Source organism: Canis lupus, chromosome 18 (assembly GCF_048164855.1).
Source record: "Canis lupus baileyi chromosome 18, mCanLup2.hap1, whole genome shotgun sequence".
NCBI classification, from domain to species: domain Eukaryota; kingdom Metazoa; phylum Chordata; class Mammalia; order Carnivora; family Canidae; genus Canis; species Canis lupus.
In genome coordinates this window covers 31,361,391-31,371,142 of record NC_132855.1, presented here as the reverse complement: position 1 = coordinate 31,371,142, position 9,752 = coordinate 31,361,391, and positions in this window count along the sequence as shown.

The window sequence follows — 9,752 nt, the reverse complement described above, 5'->3', positions numbered from 1 at the left end:
GAAGCTGCAGGATGAGACTGTGAGGTTCTATAGCTCCTAAGCATTCAATCATGGTATGAGAGGCATTCTACCTTTTGTAAAAGAATTGCCAGTCTCTGCATGCTTTTCCTATATCACCTTGCATTAGGAGGGAAAGAGCCTCTGTGCCCCAGTTTTCTCTTCTGAGATCACAGCTCAGCAGCCCAAATAAATTATCTATCTTCATAAAGTCCTCTAGAGCTTCTCCAGGATGAATGGGATATGAGTATGAGGCACCAAAGACCTGTGTTAAGTGAAATACAAAAAAGCATATGGTACAGCTCCTTCTGTTGTTTTATAGCAATCAAGTCTAGGTTCAGCACCAAAGAAAACAAAAGGCAATAAGAGAGACTCACAGGAGAGGTAAGTTCATCTTAGACAAAGAGTTCAATTTCAAGATGACACACCAAATGACCTGGACGATGGTCATGGCCTCACTTACCTCTGGACATGAAGACTGGGTGCTGTGTACCTGCTTGATAGCCTCCTCACAGTGGGGGAGGGTCTTTCGTCTTGAGATCAGGTCTCCCAAACGGAGAGTGTTGGATGGCAGGGCAATGAGGCCATGGTGAACACAGGAGGAACACAAGTTAGCTCTGGGCAGTCAGCTTCTCCTGTTCTGGGTAGGCTCAGCTCTGCTGCTCCTCACATTCAGCCAAATCATGGAATTCCTAAGCAGGTGAGGTTTATGACCTAAGTAAGACCTATGTGGCTGACAGCAGTGACGGGCCATCTGGTATGAGAAGGGACATCTTCAGTGGGATAACAGCTGAGCTGCCCCTTAACAATTATTGTTATGGTATTTTCAGCTATTTCACTACTACTCAGTAATTCCAAGCCTAAAGTATGAGGCTTTGCAATGATTTTGTACCTCAGCTAGTGTTGTGACTGCTGTACAATCACTGCAGGATTATCTTGTTAGAAGTGTTAGGTCAGGGATCCCTGGGTGGCGCAGCGGTTTGTGCGCCTGCCTTTGGCCCAAGGGCGCGATCCTGGAGACCTGGGATCGAATCCCACATCGGGCTCCCAGTGCATGGAGCCTGCTTCTCCTTCTGCCTGTGTCTCTGCCTCTCTCTCTCTCTGTGACTATCATAAATAAATAAAAATTAAAAAAAAATTAAAAAAAAGAAGTGTTAGGTCAGTCTGGCAGAGAGAGCAGTACAGCATTTCTGGGTTGAAGAATGCTACTGGACGTCTCATTAATATAGGGCTGCTGGACCACTGGAGCAGGTGGTCTCTGCTATGGAAGAGCCATATTTGAGGCCAAGTTTGTGAAAATGTGTAATGATTAAATATTTCCCCATCAAAGCCAAACTGAACAAATACAACAACAAAACAAAAATAAAAATTTGCCCCGCCATCTTTTGTTAAGAGCTATTAAGAAAGTTTTTTACAGCTACTTGACATTCTATTTAAAACATGGGACCAATTTCTGCCTTTGATTCTAAGTTTTGAAATATTGGCTGCGAGTATAGGAAGAGAACATTTAACTTTTGGTTACAGAGGTGTTGTGATATTGAACAAGTTACCTAACCCACACTTGAATTCCCCATTGGGCTGCTGTATGAACTTCTTTTATAACAAATTTCCACAAATTTGATGGCTCTATTTTTTAAAATATTTATTTATTTATTCATGAGAGACACACACACATACAGAGGCAGAGACATAGACAGAGGGAGAAGCAGGCTCCCCACAGGGAGCCTGATGTGGAACTCAATCCCGGATCACAGGATCACACCCTGAGCTGAAGGTCTAAGCCACCCAGGCGCCCCCCCAATGGCTTTAAAACAACATAAATTTATTATTTTATTATAGTTCTGGAGGCCAGAAGTCTCAAGTCAGTTTCATTGGGCTAAAGTCATTGATAAGACTGGTTTCTTCTCAAGGTTATAGGGGTGTTATCCACTTCCTTGCCTTTTCTAGCTCCTAGAGGCTACATGCATTTATTCATTCACACCTCTTCCTCACACCACTTCCACCACTTGTTTCCAATCTCACATTTGCTTCCTCCCTGATCTCCTGCTTCCCTCTTATGAGAACCCCTGTGATTACATAGGTCTACCTGGACTCATCTCAAGATCCTTAAGCTAAATTACATCTGCACAGTCTCTTTTTATGATCAGGTATCATTTAGGAGTTCCAAGGATTAGGATGTAGATACTGTGAGGGCCAATATTCAGCCTATTACAGTTGCTTTAAAAATTAAATTAGCTAATATATATATATGAAGTACCAATCATGACATCTGGCATATATTAATATTCAGTTTATGTTCATTTTCTTCTTTCTACCTTCTCATCTTATTAACTAGATTGTATGATTTTGGTTAAGACACTTGACCACTGAAAGGCCTTTGCTATCTCATCTGTAAAACTAGATATATTTATAATATTCCTTCTAGGTATATAATGATGAACAAAACTGACCATATATATAATATATATGATATTAATTAGAGCCATGAAACAATTTAGTTAAGGAAGTAGAGTTAGAATGATGGGAAGCAGGCAGGATCATGTCTGGTCCACTCTCCCCATTTATTTAGCACCTGTCAAATGTCACCTCCATATCAGTGATTTGACTGACTATATGAGCTAAGTGTCCCTATCCATTTTACCCATTAGTTTTTCTCTTTTTCAATGACAAATTTTTTTCTGGAACTGATGACTACCTCATTTACATTTATGTACTTTATTTACTATTGTATTGTGTGTTTTCTCTAATACAATGAAAACTTTAAGATACTGAGGGTTAAGTTGGCATTGTTCATCATAATACACCTAGAAGAAGCTGACAAGAGTAGGAGCTCAGTTAATGCTTATCAATGAATGAAGGGGTTTTAAAAATCTCATTAAATACTAATACTAAAATTCTATATACTTCTTTTAAGACACAGTGGTAGATAAATAGTTCTCATATTTAACTGATAAAATTCATACAAATAAATACATTTTTGAGTATGTATGACATCTACCCAAAGATTGTAGTAAAACTCAGTGGTGAACTTGTGTTACTATTTATCAGAAATTTATACTTTTCTTTTTTACAACTTTTGTGCCAGAAAATAAATGAACTGAGAAAAACTCATCCATAAATAAAATGTGAGAAGATAATCTATATACATAATTTATTTTAAAAACCTCATACACATAACTTGTCTATACTTGAAAAAAGTTGTTAAAAATGTTTCTTTCATAATCTTTTTCTGAAGATCGAATAATTATAGAATGCATACAAGAGAGAATTTTACCATAGATAGGGTAGGAAGCATATAGTATCATAAACATGTATGTAGACCTATAATAATTATGAAAATAGGAAAATATTCCAATTCTAGTTGGCTAACTAGGTTAATCTGTGGCATTTTTAGGTCTAATCAGTGTAGATAATTCATTAAAATATAGGCTTATTAAAATAAGAGGAAATGATAATCTTTAAACAAAATTTATTCTAGCTGAAATTCAATTCCAATTACACAGGTTATAATTGACAATTTAACTTGGTGATATGACTAGCAACTCTTAGTTTACAGTTTTCAAGATGTTGGTCATTTAAACTACTGTCCTTATTAATAAACTGTTGATTGAAAATAAGAACATATGGTATTTACCTGTCAGTTAAATTAGTCACCTTCCACATATCATTTTGTTTATGTGTGCACATTAGTTAATAAAGAGATTCTGGATTTGGAAATATGTTTAAGTAAACAATATTCAACAGGAAAATACTGCTTGTTTTAAATTCTTATTCAAGAATCTAATTTATTTTCAAAATTGAAGTTGGCATGTTATCTAAATAAAATTCAAACAGTTTTCCTAAAATATATGTTGGTTACCTGATCTATAAAAATTAAAGCAGAGTTTAGATGTTACTATTCCAGGCATTTCTACTAGTTCCAACAGTCTACATTATAACTCAACTTGGTTGTTTTGAGAATTGGTGAATATGAGCCCTCCAAATTCTTTACAAGATATAGATATAGACCTTTCCATGATAAGGTAAAAAAATATATTTTAAATATTTTATTCATTTATTTATTTGTTTGTTTATTTATTTATTTATCTGTTTGTTTAGAGAGCTCAAACAGGGGGAACAGTAAAGGGAGAGAGAGAGCATTTCAAGCAGACTCCACTCTGGGCATGGAGTCCAGCACGGGGCTTGATCGCATGACCCTGAGATCATGAGATCATGGCCTGAGCTGAAATCAAGAGTCAGATACTAAACCGACTGAGCCACTCAGGCACCCCCAAAAAATATTTTTACCAAAATATACTAGAGGGCATCAGGGTGGGTGATAGCATTTCAAGTATCACTAGTTCCTTTAGGGTTGATATACTCAGAAGATGGTGAACAGATTCTGCTTATGTAGGGTAAGGTCCTGTCAGGTTATAAGCAGTGGGTAGAGGCATCACTTAACTTCTCACTCTCCTATGGCAAATTAAATGACCACAAATGCTTTGGCACTCTTCCCATCAAGAATTAGGTTTTCTGGGATGCCTGGGTGGCTCAGTGGTTGAGCACCTGCCTTCAGCCCAGGGCATGATTCTGGAGTACAAGGATCAAGTCCCACATCAGGCTCCCTCCATGGAGACTGATTCTCTCTTTGCCTATATCTCTGCCTCCTTCTGTGTGTGTCTCTCATGAATAAATAAATAAAATCTTTTAAAAAAAAAGAATTGGGTTTCCTGGCCCTCTATTTTAATTTGGCTGGCCTATGACAACTTTGAACAATACAGTTTGCAATCAGTGAAACTCTTCCAGTTTGAGGCTTAGATTTTAGTCATATGGTTGGCTTCCACTTTTGTTTTTGGGAGCCCTGAGCTTGCAGCTAAGTAGTCCAGTTACCTTGCTGTTGAGATCATATGGTGAGGCCCTGAGACCACATGAAAAAAGAAAAGAAGAGCAATCCCCACCAAGGCACAAAACATGTGAGTGAGGCAGTCTCCAACCTTCCAAATCAGGTTGGCCCCCAACTGAATACCATCTAGTGATCCTCATAATTTTCCTGTAAAGCAAAAGGATTGCCTAGCTGAGTACTGCCTAAATTTCTGACCGTAAAATCACTAGATATATTAAGGTAGGTATTATTTTAAGCCACTAACTTTTGGGGCAGCAATAAGGTAACCAAAACAATTCCTAAATAAGTCCATCATGTAGAAACTTTAGCATAGCTACTTTATATGTTTGAAAATAGTCCCTGTCAAGCCACATCAACAGATTCAACTCCAGAAATGGATGGAGTATCTTTATAGCACCCGTGCCATCCTTCTGCAGTGACTACAATGATGAATTGTGGAGATGGAGATGAATATTTCACACTTGCATAGTAAATCAAAACTGTGTAATGTTATAATGAGCATGCAAAATCATTCATGTTCTGCTTTACAAGGTCTAAGAGAAACTGAGAAGGACAGATCTGTTAGTACATACATACTTGAAAATCAGTTGGTCTAAAGCAGATCAACTTGATTTTCCTCTTTAGAAAGAGCTAAGTGGTCAATCAGTGAGATTCAAGATAATGGAAACATCTTTAACTATTGCCCAAATAAAATTAATATCAAAGCATTTTCTGTTGTCTATGCCCAAATTCACTTTTTTTCCCTTCAAAATGGTGGTCAGCAGCAACTGCACTACTGGGGATTCACTCCAAAGATACAGATGCAATGAAAAACCAAGACACTTGCACCCCAATGTTTATAGCAGCAATGTCCACAACAGCCAAACTGGAAGGAGCCTCAGAGTCCATCAAAAGATGAATGGATAAAGAAGATGTGGTCTATATATACAATGGGATATTACTCAGCCATTAGAAAGGATGAATACCCACCATTTGCTTCAATGTGGATGGAACTGGAGGGAATTATGTTGAGTGAAGTAAGTCAATTGGAGAAAGACAATCATTATATGGTTTCACTCATACGGGGAATATAAAAAAATAGTGAAAGAGATTATAGGGGAAAGGAGAGAAAATGAGTGGGAAAAATCAGAGAAGGTGACAAAACATGAGAGACTCCTAACTCTAGGAAATGAACAAAGGGTAGTGGAAGGGGAGGTGGGTGGGGGATGAGGTGACTGCGTGATGGGTGATTCCACTTGATGGAATGAGCACTGGGTGTTATACTATATGTTGGCAAATCGAACTCCAATAAAAAATACACACATAAAAATTTTTTTTAAAAATTAAGAAATGAGCCATTAAAAAAAAAATGGTGGTCAGTAGATCTAACTGTATTCAAATCCAATCCAGAAAAGGAAAGCAAAAAATGGGGGAAAAAGAGTTCATTCTTATCTGGTTAAAGAGAAAACTCATGGTGAGGCTTGTACTGACAGACATAAATTATTCTAAATGAAGTTTTGAATGTAAAGTAAACATTCTAGGGGTGACTGGGTGGCTCAGTTGGTTGAGCATCTGACTCTTGATTTCAGCTAAGGTCATGATCTCAGGTTTGAGAAATTGAGCCCCAGGTGCTCAGGTGCTCAGCATGCAATCTGCTTGAGATTCTCTCTCTCTCTCTCTCCCCTCTCTCCTTCTCCCTCACCCTCTGCCTATAAAATCTTTAAAAAAAAAAAGAAAGAAAGAAAAAAAGAAAGAAGAAAGAAAGAAAGAAAGAAAGAAAGAAAGAAAGAAAGAAAGAAAGAAAGAAAGAAAGAAAGAAAAAGAAAGAAAAAGAAAAGAAAGCATTCTAATCCATCCATATTCTAGAATTTTTGCCCTGGTTAAATGCAGCATAATAGAGTTTAATAGGTAAATGCACTCAGGTCCAAATATTTAGAGGCTTTTAGATCATAGCAATGGGGTTTAAAATCCATTGAGAAAAAGCTTGATGGACCCTTTTAAAGGTATTAACTCATAAATCACAATAGTAGACAATGAAAATGACCAATGAAAATGACAAGAAACATTTCTCCTTGATATGCCAATCGGCATATATCTTCAGCTTCTATCAATTTACCAATCTTAAATTATACTGGTTTTGTACCTTAAAACCACTCAAACTAAGGCCCCAAACTGTATAAAAGGCAGTCATAACATTCCAGGCTTGAGAAACTCCTAAGGCTTGCTTGTGGAGTTTATTCCTTTACTACACCAAGCTAAATAAACTTAACATTGTGTGACTTCATTGTGTGTCTCTGGAGCCTTTGGCCAATGGGCTTCAAAACTACTACTAATTAAATACGTGGTCTTGGCCTAGTAAAACAATTGTGAACCTCGTGAACCTTGTAATTATGAATCTCAATCAATTTCTTTTTCCTTGTTTAATAGTCCTAATACCTGTCTTGTAGTATACTGTGAGGTTTAGGGACAATGTATGGAAAGTGCCTAATGTGATGTATAGCAGAGAGTAAACATCAGTAAATAGTGGGTAATTTTTTATTAGTGTATTTAAATTGTTTTTTTTTTTCATAAGCACTGCCCCTAATAGAAATTTGACAATGTTCCTGATATAACTCCTGATTTATTTCTTTTAAACTTCACTTTTAGAGTAGCCCAAGTCTGGGAATAAAATCTGAATGAACTGTCAGACAGGGATGTCTCAAATAGAGATGACTAATGCTAATTTGGAGGACTGAATAGAATGTTCATAGTCTGTTGACTTTTGAAACTATAACTAAAACTGGATTCAATGACCTTTCAAAATTTTCTGTCCTTATTAAACCATGCATCTAGAAAAGAAAAGTCAATGTCTTGTATTCCTGATGTGATCAGAATTTGATGAAGAATATAGGAGAAGAAAAAGAGGAGAGCATTATAAGAATTTTTGAGACAAATAAGTAACATATTTTAATAAAATGACAGTAGAGTAATAATGAAATGCAGAGTATTTCCAATTTCCTATTATAGTTTATGCAGCTTCAAAATATAATTAATTAGGGAGGAAGCCAATGCCAAGGTTAGTTTCCCTCGGAGGTAGACTCTAAGACACATTTGTGGGAACATGGTTTACTTGGTAGAGCTCTTTAGAATAACACCTGAGAGTTACAGAAGCAGGCATGACTGGGCAGTGGGCAACAGTAAACTACAATAGGGTCTACACAGAAGACTTAGTTGGTCCCTTGGGAGGTCTGAAATTGGTGTTCCCGTTCTGAGATTTCCTAAATTGAAGTAGATGGGTTCAACTCTGCACCCTTTTCCACTTTAACCAGTCAGTGGAGAGATACCTCCCTTTGTCAGAAAGCAATTCTTGAAGACAGTCTTAGTTGTGAGCCAGACAACACTCCCAGGTACTGGAAAACTGGTGTGTTGGTCCTAACAGGGGATCAGTGTAGTTCAGTATCCATTACAGTGAATTTACAATCTTATCTCCTTTGTTAGGACATATTATCTGCTTATCTTCTCTTTGACCTTTGAGAAAACAAAGTAAATTAATTTAAGATTTATTTAGGAAAGAAATTTTAATTAGTCTGTATTATTAAATCCAATATTAAGACTTTCTTAAAATGATCACCTTGGTGCACGTAAATCACCTCCCCACCTTGGTGCTGCATTTTGACAACTATTTTCACCTCACTTTTCTTGTGTGTATTTATTCCTTGAAATATTGTCATAGGCTTTTGTGTGCTGGAGATGAATGTGCTCAGCACTGGGCTGCTCATGTCTTTGTTATTTCATTATATTTGGGGTAGGGGGATTTCTTATTTATTGTTTTGCTAATGGCATAACAATTTAGTTCCAATTTTGCTCTTTTTCTTACTCAAAACTGGTGGGAAGCTACATGAGACAAGTGGTGCACCAAGTGTAGCACAGCTATTCAATTATTTCCATTGAATATTTGATTGCTATGGTATGGAAAAAAGGGAAACCTTAGAGGCCTTTATATAAGGCATACATTGCATACCAATTTATGAGCTGAAACTTTCCCCAAATGCATTTGTTTAATGTACAAGACTGTTACTACATGATTAATTTATTTAAATGGTGATAGAACATAATGTAAGTCAACCACTTATATTTTTATCTGTTTTTGTTTTTCCTCTGTTCAATTTTTGAATGTCAACTAAACATTGATGTATGTTAGTCTATTTCCTGCTGCAATTCCCAGATCTATAAAGGCTACATACTTCATCAAGCAAGCATGGGAATTTGGTGAATTATTTTCTGATATGGATCACATGACTAGGCACCAAATTCTTCAAGAAGAAATGCTAGTTAATAATGTACTCCAGCATATTTATATATTTTTCTTTTTTCAGGTATCAGTTTCTGTAATATCATCCTGAAGTCTTAAGCCATTTATGAGGAATGCTAAATAAGTAAAGATAAAATTCTTCCCTGTAAACATTTTTAGAATGTATTTTAAAAGAAAACACTTTCCTTAGCAAGCCACTAGAATAGGATGTTATTGGAGACAGAGAGAGTAAAATATGAGGGTAACATTCAGCTAGAAATGATGGCTTGTTCTGCTTGAGAAGAGTGATATGCACTTAGTAATTAACCTATGCTTCATTCTACACTGGGCATAGTCATTATTTATGTTCTGCCCATTGGAGTCCTTGAATTGATTATGGGAGGTTAAAAGACCATTTTAACTTATCTGTAGGAATAGACTTTTTGTTAGTGCTGTTCATTTTCCATTCTCTATTGAAACTTTAAAATCTCTCAGTGGGTACCTTATTTTATTATCTCATTGATCAATTAATCAATAGTACCTGTGGAACACCTTAGTCACCTTTAGTAAATTTCTGAAGAGTGTAATAATCCTAAAAATGAGAGAAAAAATGTGCTCATAAGT